The sequence below is a fragment of the Xenopus tropicalis genome, chromosome 7, assembly GCF_000004195.4.
Source record: "Xenopus tropicalis strain Nigerian chromosome 7, UCB_Xtro_10.0, whole genome shotgun sequence".
Lineage (NCBI taxonomy): Eukaryota > Metazoa > Chordata > Amphibia > Anura > Pipidae > Xenopus > Xenopus tropicalis.
In genome coordinates, this window is record NC_030683.2 from 128,760,049 (window position 1) to 128,773,286 (window position 13,238).

General features: G+C 51.4%; 1 protein-coding gene across 2 annotated transcripts in view; it reads left to right on the forward strand.

Annotated features, from left to right (window-relative positions):
• aplp1 (amyloid beta precursor like protein 1) overlaps positions 1-13,238 on the forward strand; it is a 39,614-nt gene that overhangs the window by 1,201 nt on the left and 25,175 nt on the right.

Below are 13,238 nucleotides of genomic sequence, written 5' to 3' on the forward strand. Positions count from 1 at the left end.
AATGGCACCTCTGGGCACAAGGGAATGCTGGTTGCCAGGTCTGATTCAGGGTAGTAGGTCCCATGGCACAATAGGTCTCCCCCATTATTTATACACAATAATACGGCCCAACCTTCTGCTCACCCACTGTTGTGTAACTATGTGATTTCTGCCACTTCAACAACAACTGAAGGGCTACAGGTTGGCACCACGGTTACTGTCACACAGTGTTACCGGCCCAGTCTTACCCTACCCACCACCTTGCCTTCATTCCTTATCTTCCCCTACTGTCTCCATCTTCCCCTACTGTCTCCATCTTGCCCTACTGTCTCCATCTTGCCCTACTGTCTCCATCTTGCCCTACTGTCTCCATCTTGCCCTACTGTCTCCATCTTGTCCTACTGTCTCCATCTTGCCCTACTGTCTCCATCTTGCTCTACTGTCTCCATCTTGTCCTACTGTCTCCATCTTGCTCTACTGTCTCCATCTTGCCCTACTGTCTCCATCTTGCCCTACTGTCTCCATCTTGCCCTACTGTTTCCATCTTGACATCTTTTCCTACTGTCTCCATCTTGCCCTACTGTCTCCATCTTGCTCTACTGTCTCCATCTTGCCCTACTGTCTCCATCTTGCCCTACTGTCTCCATCTTGCCCTACTGTCTCCATCTTGTCCTACTGTCTCCATCTTGCCCTACTGTCTCCATCTTGCTCTACTGTCTCCATCTTGCCCTACTGTCTCCATCTTGCCCTACTGTCTCCATCTTGCTCTACTGTCTCCATCTTGTCCTACTGTCTCCATCTTGCTCTACTGTCTCCATCTTGCCCTACTGTCTCCATCTTGCCCTACTGTCTCCATCTTGCCCTACTGTCTCCATCTTGTCCTACTGTCTCCATCTTTCCCTACTATCTCCATCTTGTTTTACTGTCTCCATCTTGCTCTACTGTCTCCATCTTGCCCTACTGTCTCCATCTTGCCCTACTGTCTCCATCTTGTCCTACTGTCTCCATCTTTCCCTACTATCTCCATCTTGTTTTACTGTCTCCATCTTGCTCTACTGTCTCCATCTTGCCCTACTGTCTCCATCTTGTCCTACTGTCTGCATCTTTCCCTACTGTCTGCATCTTGTTTTATTGTCTCCATCTTGTTCTACTGTTTCCATCTTGCCCGACTGTCTTCATCTTGTTCTACTGTCTCCATCTTGCTCGACTGTCTTTATCTTGCCCTACTGTCTCCATCTTGTCCTACTGTCTCCATCTTGTTCTACTGTCTCCATCTTGCCCTACTGTCTCCATTTTTCCCTACTGTCTCCATCTTGTTCTACTGTCTCCATCTTGCCCTAATGTCTCCATCTTGGCCTACTGTCCCCATCTTGTTCTACTGTCTCCATCTTGCCCTACTGTCTCCATCTTGTCCTACTGTCTCCATCTTGCCCTACTGTCTCCATCTTGTCCTACTGTCTCCATCTTGTTCTACTGTCTCCATCTTGCCCTACTGTCTCCATCTTGGCCTACTGTCTCCATCTTGCCCTACTGTCTCTATCTTGTTCTACTGTCTCTATCTTGTTCTACTGTCTCCATTTTGTCCTACTGTCTCCATCTTGTCCTACTGTCTCCATCTTGCCCTACTGTCTCCATCTTGCCCTACTGTCTCCATCTTGCCCTACTGTCTCCATCTTTCCCTAGTTCCCCATCTTGCACCACTAAATACTACCCCCCTGGCTCCATTTTTACTAACTGACCAATCTTACCCTACTATCTCAAGCTTGCCCTACCTACAATGCCCCTTTGGCTCCACTCTCTGGTCCCTTAATACCTACTATCTCTGCAGGGCTTTAACTATAGATATGTTACCATGGGCAATTGCCCCTACTGGGAGCCCCAATTCTGCCTTTGTGGCCGGAGGGCAGTCAGTAGCCATGGCAGCAGCAGGTGGAGCGGCAGGGAATGGCGCAGTGACACACACGCTGGGTGCCATTCTGGCTGCTCCCAGGGAGCCGGGAGATTAATGGAATAACTAATTGTGAGTAATGGCCAGGGAGCGGGTTGGTGCGACAGGGCGGTGTTGGCTCTGCACTGCTGTGCCCGACCCCGAGCGCCGGAGAAGCTGAATACACGGCTGCACAGCAGGAGGCCTGGGCTGATATGATACAGACAGTGGGGGATACAACAGTGGGAGTTGTAGTTCAGCCACAGTAGGTTGGAGATTCCTGGCAGATTTACTGACAACTGTTACACAATCTAAAATATTCTCTGTATTGAATTGCTGGGGGGGTCCCATGGTGCTGGGGGGTCCCATGGTGCTGGGGGGTCCAATGGTGCTGGGGGGTCCAATGGTGCTGGGGGGTCCAATGGTGCTGGGGGGTCCCATGATGCTGGGGGGTCCCATGGTGCTGGGGGGTCCAATGGTGCTGGGGGGTCCAATGGTGCTGGGGGGTCCAATGGTGCTGGGGGGTCCAATGGTGCTGGGGGGTCCCATGGTGCTGGGGGGTCCCATGATGCTGGGGGGTCCAATGGTGCTGGGGGGTCCCATGATGCTGGGGGGTCCCATGGTGCTGGGGGGTCCCATGATGCTGGGGGGTCCCATGGTGCTGGGGGGTCCCATGATGCTGGGGGCCCAGAGCAAATGTACCGGCTGTAGAACTACAGCTCCCACCACCCTAACTCTCTGGGTGCCCCCATGTTGGAGGCGGTGCAGGAGCCCTGAGGGCCCAGCGGGGTCCTGACTGTTAGGGACTTTACATCAATATATCAGTATTGCTAGAATGGGGGGGGGGGTAAAATGATCTTTAGTGTGGGGCCCCCAGGTACCTTTGGAAAGGATCTCAAGTGAGACAGATGGATAATTCTATAGATTGTGGGGTGCTAATAAGGAAAGACTGTAGCATATGGGGCTGAAGGACCAGTCTTCTTGCTCCACCTGTGCCATCATTGCTCCACCTGTGCCATCATTGCTCCACCTGTGCCATCATTGCTCCACCTGTGCCATCATTGCTCCACCTGTGCCATCATTGCTCCACCTGTGCCATCATTGCTCCACCTGTGCCATCATTGCTCCACCTGTGCCATTCATTGTCCTGTGGAGCTCATTTATAAACACTGGACACATTTGTACTTGGGCAGTAACCCAGCAACCAATCAGTGGTGAGATTTTTCCAGCCAGCTGCAGGTTGAAAACTGAAAGCAATCATCTGATTGGTTGCAATGAGTTACAGCCCACGTGCAATTTTGCCCAGTGTTTATAAATGACCCCCTTAGTGTCCTGCTGATTGCTCCACCTGTGCCCCTCATTGCTCCACCTGTGCCCTTCATTGCTCCACCTGTGCCTCTCATTGCTCCACCTGTGCCCCTCATTGCTCCACCTGTGCCCCTCATTGCTCCACCTGTGCCTCATGCCACCTGTGCCATCATTGCTCCACCTGTGCCATCATTGCTCCACCTGTGCCATCATTGCTCCACCTGTGCCATCATTGCTCCACCTGTGCCATCATTGCTCCACCTGTGCCATCATTGCTCCACCTGTGCCATTCATTGTCCTGTGGAGCTCATTTATAAACACTGGACACATTTGTACTTGGGCAGTAACCCAGCAACCAATCAGTGGTGAGATTTTTCCAGCCAGCTGCAGGTTGAAAACTGAAAGCAATCATCTGATTGGTTGCAATGAGTTACAGCCCACGTGCAATTTTGCCCAGTGTTTATAAATGACCCCCTTAGTGTCCTGCTGATTGCTCCACCTGTGCCCCTCATTGCTCCACCTGTGCCTCTCATTGCTCCACCTGTGCCCTCATTGCTCCACCTGTGCCCTCATTGCTCCACCTGTGCCCCTCATTGCTCCACCTGTGCCTCTCATTGCTCCACCTGTGCCTCTCATTGCTCCACCTGTGCCTCTCATTGCTCCACCTGTGCCCCTCATTGCTCCACCTGTGCCTCTCATTGCTCCACCTGTGCCTCTCATTGCTCCACCTGTGCCACTCTTTGCTCCACCTGTGCCCCTCATTGCTCCACCTGTGCCTCTCATTGCTCCACCTGTGCCACTCTTTGCTCCACCTGTGCCCCTCATTGCTCCACCTGTGCCCCTCATTGCTCCACCTGTGCCACTCTTTGCTCCACCTGTGCCCCTCATTGCTCCACCTGTGCCCCTCATTGCTCCACCTGTGCCACTCTTTGCTCCACCTGTGCCTCTCATTGCTCCACCTGTGCCTCTCATTGCTCCACCTGTGCCTCTCATTGCTCCACCTGTGCCTCTCATTGCTCCACCTGTGCCCCTCATTGCTCCACCTGTGCCACTCTTTGCTCCACCTGTGCCCCTCATTGCTCCACCTGTGCCACTCATTGTTCCACCTGTGCCTCTCATTGCTCCACCTGTGCCTCTCATTGCTCCACCTGTGCCCCTCATTGCTCCACCTGTGCCTCTCATTGTTCCACCTGTGCCTCTCATTGCTCCACCTGTGCCTCTCATTGCTCCACCTGTGCCTCTCATTGCTCCACCTGTGCCTCTCATTGCTCCACCTGTGCCCCTCATTGCTCCACCTGTGCCACTCTTTGCTCCACCTGTGCCCCTCATTGCTCCACCTGTGCCACTCATTGTTCCACCTGTGCCTCTCATTGCTCCACCTGTGCCTCTCATTGCTCCACCTGTGCCCCTCATTGCTCCACCTGTGCCACTCATTGTTCCACCTGTGCCTCTCATTGCTCCACCTGTGCCTCTCATTGCTCCACCTGTGCCTCTCATTGCTCCACCTGTGCCTCTCATTGCTCCACCTGTGCCTCTCATTGCTCCACCTGTGCCACTCTTTGCTCCACCTGTGCCCCTCATTGTTCGGTGTGTGCTGCTGACTGCTCCACCTGTGCTACGGAGGATTTTACCTGTCCCTGACTGCTCCACCTGTCATTGCTCCACCTCTGTCCCTGACTGCTCCACCTGTCATTGCTCCACCTCTGTCCCTGACTGCTCCACCTGTCATTGCTCCACCTCTGTCCCTGACTGCTCCACCTGTCATTGCTCCACCTCTGTCCCTGACTGCTCCACCTGTCATTGCTCCACCTCTGTCCCTGACTGCTCCACCTGTCATTGCTCCACCTCTGTCCCTGACTGCTCCACCTGTCATTGCTCCACATGTGCTACTGAGGAAGCCACTAGTGACAGTAAATACACTGCCAGTCCCGTGGCTGAAGTGGCAGCACATTGACATTAATAGAAAATAAATGGTGGGGCCATTGCGGGGGCTCCAGGTGCCCAATAGGTGCCCCACTCTGCCCAGCGCCTTATGGACAGAAGCTGCTCCCTAGTAATTGCCTGAAAATGCATCAGATTGTGTGTAAGGGGGGGGGGGGGTAGTTGCACAGGGTAGGGGGGGCGTGTGGGGCAGGTGGCTGGTTATTGTTTGCCCCATCCTAGGGCCCCTGTCTCCCCCTGGCACTGCCTGTCTCCTCCTGCCCAGTACAGAGGGGCCCTGTTATTCCCAGTTACACCCAGTTATATGGGAACAAGGGGGCCCTGTCCCAGCAGTCATGTGAGACTGACACCGCCTGTAGCCACTGCCTTGGGGCGGGGTCTCAGGCAGCATCTCTGATTGGTTCCCAACTAATTCTCTGTGAGATAATCACCCAATGCCCTATCCTGTCCATCATCTGTCTATCTATCTATCTATTATCTATCTATCTATCTATCTATCTACTATCTATCTATCTATCTATCTATCTATCTATCTATCTATCTATCTATTATCTATCTATCTATCTATCTATCTATCTATTATCTATCTATCTATCTATCTATCATCTATCTATCTATTATCTATCTATCTATCTATCTATCTATCTATCTATCTATCTATCTATCTATCTATCTATCTGTATATCTATCTTTCATTTGTCGATCTGTCTGTCTGTTACCTTCCTCTCTATCAGTATCTATCTATTATCTCTGTGCCTATGTATATCTATCAGTATCCATACAGACATCTCATTCCATTCTATCCAATCAGCTAAAGAGGCTGTTGCTCCTGCCCATTCTCTGCCTCTGGGTACTGGGAATGCCAGGGGGGCTGTAAGGTGCCACAGACAGTCACTATTTATTGGGCTGGGGGGGGGGGGCTGTTTGTGCTTCTGGGTACTGGGAATGCCAGGGGGGCTGTAAGGTGCCACAGTCAGTCACTATTTATTGGGCTGGGGGGGGGGCTGTTTGTGCCTCTGGGTACTGGGAATGCCAGGGGGGCTGTAAGGTGCCACAGACAGTCACTATTTATTGGGCTGGGGGGGCTGTTTGTGCCTCTGGGTACTGGGAATGCCAGGGGGGGCTGTAAGGTGCCACAGACAGTCACTATTTATTGGGCTGGGGGGGCTGTTTGTGCCTCTGGGTACTGGGAATGCCAGGGGGGCTGTAAGGTGCCACAGACAGTCACTATTTATTGGGCTGGGGGGGGGGGGCTGTTTGTGCCTCTGGGTACTGGGAATGCCAGGGGGGCTGTAAGATGCCACAGACAGTCACTATTTATTGGGCTGGGGGGGCTGTTTGTGCCTCTGGGTACTGGGAATGCCAGGGGGGGCTGTAAGGTGCCACAGACAGTCACTATTTATTGGGCTGGGGGGGCTGTTTGTGCCTCTGGGTACTGGGAATGCCAGGGGGGCTGTAAGGTGCCACAGACAGTCACTATTTATTGGGCTGGGGGGGGGCTGTTTGTGCCTCTGGGTACTGGGAATGCCAGGGGGGCTGTAAGGTGCCACAGACAGTCACTATTTATTGGGCTGGGGGGGGGCTGTTTGTGCCTCTGGGTACTGGGAATGCCAGGGGGGCTGTAAGGTGCCACAGACAGTCACTATTTATTGGGCTGGGGGGGGCTGTTTGTGCCTCTGGGTACTGGGAATGCCAGGGGGGCTGTAAGGTGCCACAGACAGTCACTATTTATTGGGCTGGGGGGGCTGTTTGTGCTTCTGGGTACTGGGAATGCCAGGGGGGCTGTAAGGTGCCACAGACAGTCACTATTTATTGGGCTGGGGGGGGCTGTTTGTGCCTCTGGGTACTGGGAATGCCAGGGGGGCTGTAAGGTGCCACAGACAGTCACTATTTATTGGGCTGGGGGGGGGGGGCTGTTTGTGCCTCTGGGTACTGGGAATGCCAGGGGGGGCTGTAAGGTGCCACAGACAGTCACTATTTATTGGGCTGGGGGGGCTGTTTGTGCCTCTGGGTACTGGGAATGCCAGGGGGGCTGTAAGGTGCCACAGACAGTCACTGTTTATTGGGCTGGGGGGGGGCTGTTTGTGCCTCTGGGTACTGGGAATGCCAGGGGGGCTGTAAGGTGCCATAGACAGTCACTATTTATTGGGCTGGGGGGGCTGTTTGTGCCTCTGGGTACTGGGAATGCCAGGGGGGCTGTAAGGTGCCACAGACAGTCACTATTTATTGGGCTGGGGGGGGCTGTTTGTGCCTCTGGGTACTGGGAATGCCAGGGGGGCTGTAAGGTGCCACAGACAGTCACTATTTATTGGGCTGGGGGGGTGTTTGTGCCTCTGGGTACTGGGAATGCCGGGGGGGCTGTAAGGTGCCACAGACAGTCACTATTTATTGGGCTGGGGGGGGCTGTTTGTGCCTCTGGGTACTGGGAATGCCAGGGGGGGCTGTAAGGTGCCACAGACAGTCACTATTTATTGGGCTGGGGGGGGGCTGTTTGTGCCTCTGGGTACTGGGAATGCCGGGGGGGCTGTAAGGTGCCACAGACAGTCACTATTTATTGGGCTGGGGGGGGCTGTTTGTGCCTCTGGGTACTGGGAATGCCAGGGGGGCTGTAAGGTGCCACAGACAGTCACTATTTATTGGGCTGGGGGGGCTGTTTGTGCCTCTGGGTACTGGGAATGCTGGGGGCCTATTCGGGTCCCAGTTAGGACCTGTGCCTCAGTGATACACGCGTGTGCAGCCTGTGTGTGTGGGACATGTGACACTGAGCTGTAACAAACCCATATAGAGCCCCGGCTAATAAAGCTGCAATCAATAGACCACACTGCTTAACTTGAATAGGGCCAGAAATTCCCTGCAGTCCCATAAACCTCCCCTAATAGCAAAAATCAGGAGTCAACTGATATTCTAAATAGCAGCGTCTGTGCCGCCTCCCTGTCCTACATCTGTCTGTCCTACAAATATACAGAGAAGGAATGTTCTGGGCACACAATAAGCTGTACCCCCATACTGTACTGCCTAAGGGAAACACTATGGCACCCCCTACCCATATGTATAAATACAAATATACAGAGAAGGAATGTTCTGGGCACACAATAAGCTGTACCCCCATACTGTACTGTCTAAGGGAAACACTATGGCACCCCCTACCCATATGTATAAATACAAATATACAGAGAGGGAATGTTCTGGGCACACAATAAGCTGTACCCCATACTGTACTGTCTAAGGGAAACACTATGGCACCTCCTACCCATATGTATAAATACAAATATACAGAGAAGGAATGTTCTGGGCACACAATAAGCTGTACCCCCATACTGTACTGCCTAAGGGAAACACTATGGCACCCCCTACCCATATGTATAAATACAAATATACAGAGAAGGAATGTTCTGGGCACACAATAAGCTGTACCCCCATACTGTACTGTCTAAGGGAAACACTATGGCACCCCCTACCCATATGTATAAATACAAATATACAGAGAGGGAATGTTCTGGGCACACAATAAGCTGTACCCCATACTGTACTGTCTAAGGGAAACACTATGGCACCTCCTACCCATATGTATAAATACAAATATACAGAGAAGGAATGTTCTGGGCACACAATAAGCTGTACCCCCATACTGTACTGTCTAAGGGAAACACTATGGCACCCCCTACCCATATGTATAAATACAAATATACAGAGAGGGAATGTTCTGGGCACACAATAAGCTGTACCCCCATACTGTACTGTCTAAGGGAAACACTATGGCACCCCCTACCCATATGTATAAATACAAATATACAGAGAGGGAATGTTCTGGGCACACAATAAGCTGTACCCCCATACTGTACTGTCTAAGGGAAACACTATGGCACCCCCTACCCATATGTATAAATACAAATATACAGAGAGGGAATGTTCTGGGCACACAATAAGCTGTACCCCCATACTGTCTGTACCCACATTTATCTGTGTAACAGATGGTTTGATCCACTGATTGTTGTGTGCCCAGAACATTCCTTCTCTTACATCACTTATCACCAAATATACCTGATGACATCACTAGGGTATATATTACACGCTATTTACATTCTTTTTCTGAGTTTTTCTCAGACTCGTTTCCCACGGAGACCAAACGCGCATTAACATTTCAGGATTGAGCCTGTGAAATAACTGATTGTTTTTCCATTATATGATATAATTTTATCAGTTCTGGCAATCGCTTCTTTCCCTTTTAAATCTCTTACTCCCCACTGGGGAGTCACACGTAACCTTGATTCTAGACAGAAATATCGGCCCAATTTATTTTCCGATCCATAAATTTATTTTGGTTTTTGTCCAGATTAGTCACGTTTTATCTTTATGTTCATGAGATTATAGGCATGTTTCATGCAAAAAGTAGGCTGTTCCTGCTGAATTGTGCTTAGTACAGGGGAATCCCTATGTGCCATAGTTTTATGGTATCTCTCTGTACAGGCTATGAGCAAACTTAGGGGGCTGTTCCTGCTGAATTGTGCTTAGTACAGGGGAATCCCTATGTGCCATAGTTTTATGGTATCTCTCTGTACAGGCTATGGGCAAACTTAGGGGGCTGTTCCTGCTGAATTGTGCTTAGTACAGGGGAATCCCTATGTGCCATAGTTTTATGGTATCTCTCTGTACAGGCTATGGGCAAACTTAGGGGGCTGTTCCTGCTGAATTGTGCTTAGTACAGGGGAATCCCTATGTGCCATAGTTTTATGGTATCTCTCTGTACAGGCTATGGGCAAACTTAGGGGGCTGTTCCTGCTGAATTGTGCTTAGTACAGGGGAATCCCTATGTGCCATAGTTTTATGGTATCTCTCTGTACAGGCTATGAGCAAACTTAGGGGGCTGTTCCTGCTGAATTGTGCTTAGTACAGGGGAATCCCTATGTGCCATAGTTTTATGGTATCTCTCTGTACAGGCTATGAGCAAACTTAGGGGGCTGTTCCTGCTGAATTGTGCTTAGTACAGGGGAATCCCTATGTGCCATAGTTTTATGGTATCTCTCTGTACAGGCTATGAGCAAACTTAGGGGGCTGTTCCTGCTGAATTGTGCTTAGTACAGGGGAATCCCTATGTGCCATAGTTTTATGGTATCTCTCTGTACAGGCTATGAGCAAACTTAGGGGGCTGTTCCTGCTGAATTGTGCTTAGTACAGGGGAATCCCTATGTGCCATAGTTTTATGGTATCTCTCTGTACAGGCTATGGGCAAACTTAGGGGGCTGTTCCTGCTGAATTGTGCTTAGTACAGGGGAATCCCTATGTGCCATAGTTTTATGGTATCTCTCTGTACAGGCTATGAGCCCTAACGCTGACATTCTGGCTGATCCAAATGACTTTATTACATAGGATAAGCTGGCGTATTCCATGGAGCTTACAATCTAAGCTCCCTATTACTGTCACTTACATTAGGGCCAGTGTTATCAGGAGCCAATGAGTATGTTTTTGGGTTTCTGGATAAGGGGTCCTTGTGTAATCCCCAGTGTAAAAGCTCAGTGTAGGGCAGTTATGTTTATAACATGATTATTGTTGGATTATCATGTGTATAAATAGGGAAGATGACCCCTCCGTGTTTTGGAGATGCCTGGATAACGGATCCCTTATCCCGTATATATATGTAACACAATACAGGGGCAGGCGTAAGGGATCAGGGGTTTATCTATGTCACATAATCCATTGGGCAGATGTACCGGCACAGCGGATCAGCCCCCCCCAATAGAAATGCTGGAAGGGATCAGGAGGACTTTGCTTTTAAAGGGGATCTAAACCCAAACAATGTATTGCTGTAAAGTGACTCTGAGCATTTCTGCAATTTGCCTTTATGTCTTGTGGCTCAACTAGGAATCAGCAATGTTGGGGTTAACAGGAAGTGCAGAGAATATAGATGGGCAGTCGGGGTCGCTGACACTCCGGGACGTGGTTGTGCCGAAGCCTCAGCAGCATAAAGCTGTATAAAACTGCTAATATCTCAGCTCATAACAAAGCACAAGTTTCCTGATTAGGGTTGCGCCCATCCTGTAATGGACCAGTAACCAACTGGCAGCCGGGGCCGGCATCAGGGCAGTCTGGCAACCCGACCTATACCCCATCCTCCCATCACTCTCTCTGTGCCCAATTAAATAGAGACAGAGTCTGCCCCACCCAATTACCCACCCCACATTTACTTGCCCCATACAGCCATTTACTTGCCCCATGCAGCCATTTCCCTGCCCCATACAGCCATTTCCCTGCCCCATACAGCCATTTACCTGCCCCATACAGCCATTTCCCTGCCCCATACAGCCATTTACTTGCCCCATACAGCCATTTCCCTGCCCCACACAGCCATTTACTTGCCCCATACAGCCATTTCCCTGCCCCATACAGCCATTTCCCTGCCCCATACAGCCATTTCCCTGCCCCATACAGCCATTTACTTGCCCCATGCAGCCATTTCCCTGCCCCATACAGCCATTTCCCTGCCCCATACAGCCATTTACCTGCCCCATACAGCCATTTCCCTGCCCCATACAGCCATTTACTTGCCCCATACAGCCATTTCCCTGCCCCATACAGCCATTTACTTGCCCCATACAGCCATTTCCCTGCCCCATACAGCCATTTCCCTGCCCCATACAGCCATTTCCCTGCCCCATGCAGCCATTTACTTGCCCCATGCAGCCATTTCCCTGCCCCATACAGCCATTTCCCTGCCCCATACAGCCATTTCCCTGCCCCATACAGCCATTTACTTGCCCCATACAGTCATTTCCCTGCCCCATACAGCCATTTCCCTGCCCCATGCAGCCATTTCCCTGCCCCATACAGCCATTTACTTGCCCCATGCAGCCATTTCCCTGCCCCATACAGCCATTTACTTGCCCCATGCAGCCATTTCCCTGCCCCATACAGCCATTTACTTGCCCCATACAGTCATTTCCCTGCCCCATACAGCCATTTACTTGCCCCATGCAGCCATTTCCCTGCCCCATACAGCCATTTAATTGCCCCATACAGCCATTTCCCTGCCCCATACAGTCATTTCCCTGCCCCATGCAGCCATTTACCTGCCCCATACAGCCATTTACTTGCCCCATGCAGCCATTTCCCTGCCCCATACAGCCATTTCCCTGCCCCATACAGCCATTTCCCTGCCCCATACAGCCATTTCCCTGCCCCATACAGCCATTTCCCTGCCCCATACAGCCATTTACTTGCCCCATACAGCCATTTACTTGCCCCATACAGCCATTTCCCTGCCCCATACAGCCATTTACTTGCCCCATGCAGCCATTTCCCTGCCCCATACAGCCATTTCCCTGCCCCATACAGCCATTTCCCTGCCCCATGCAGCCATTTACTTGCCCCATACAGCCATTTACTTGCCCCATACAGCCATTTCCTTGCCCCATACAGCCATTTACTTGCCCCATGCAGCCATTTCCCTGCCCCATACAGCCATTTACTTGCCCCATACAGTCATTTCCCTGCCCCATACAGCCATTTACTTGCCCCATACAGTCATTTCCCTGCCCCATACAGCCATTTACTTGCCCCATACAGCCATTTACTTGCCCCATACAGCCATTTCCCTGCCCCATACAGTCATTTCCCTGCCCCATGCAGCCATTTACCTGCCCCATACAGCCATTTACTTGCCCCATGCAGCCATTTCCCTGCCCCATACAGCCATTTCCCTGCCCCATACAGCCATTTACTTGCCCCATGCATCCATTTCCCTGCCCCATCCCACAGCCATTTCCCTGCCCCATACAGCCATTTCCCTGCCCCATACAGCCATTTACTTGCCCCATACAGCCATTTCCCTGCCCCATACAGCCATTTCCCTGCCCCATACAGCCATTTCCCTGCCCCATACAGCCATTTCCCTGCCCCATACAGCCATTTCCCTGCCCCATACAGCCATTTCCCTGCCCCATACAGCCATTTCCCTGCCCCATACAGCCATTTACTTGCCCCATACAGCCATTTCCCTGCCCCATACAGCCATTTACTTGCCCCATACAGCCATTTCCCTGCCCCATACAGCCATTTCCCTGCCCCATGCAGCCATTTCCCTGCCCCA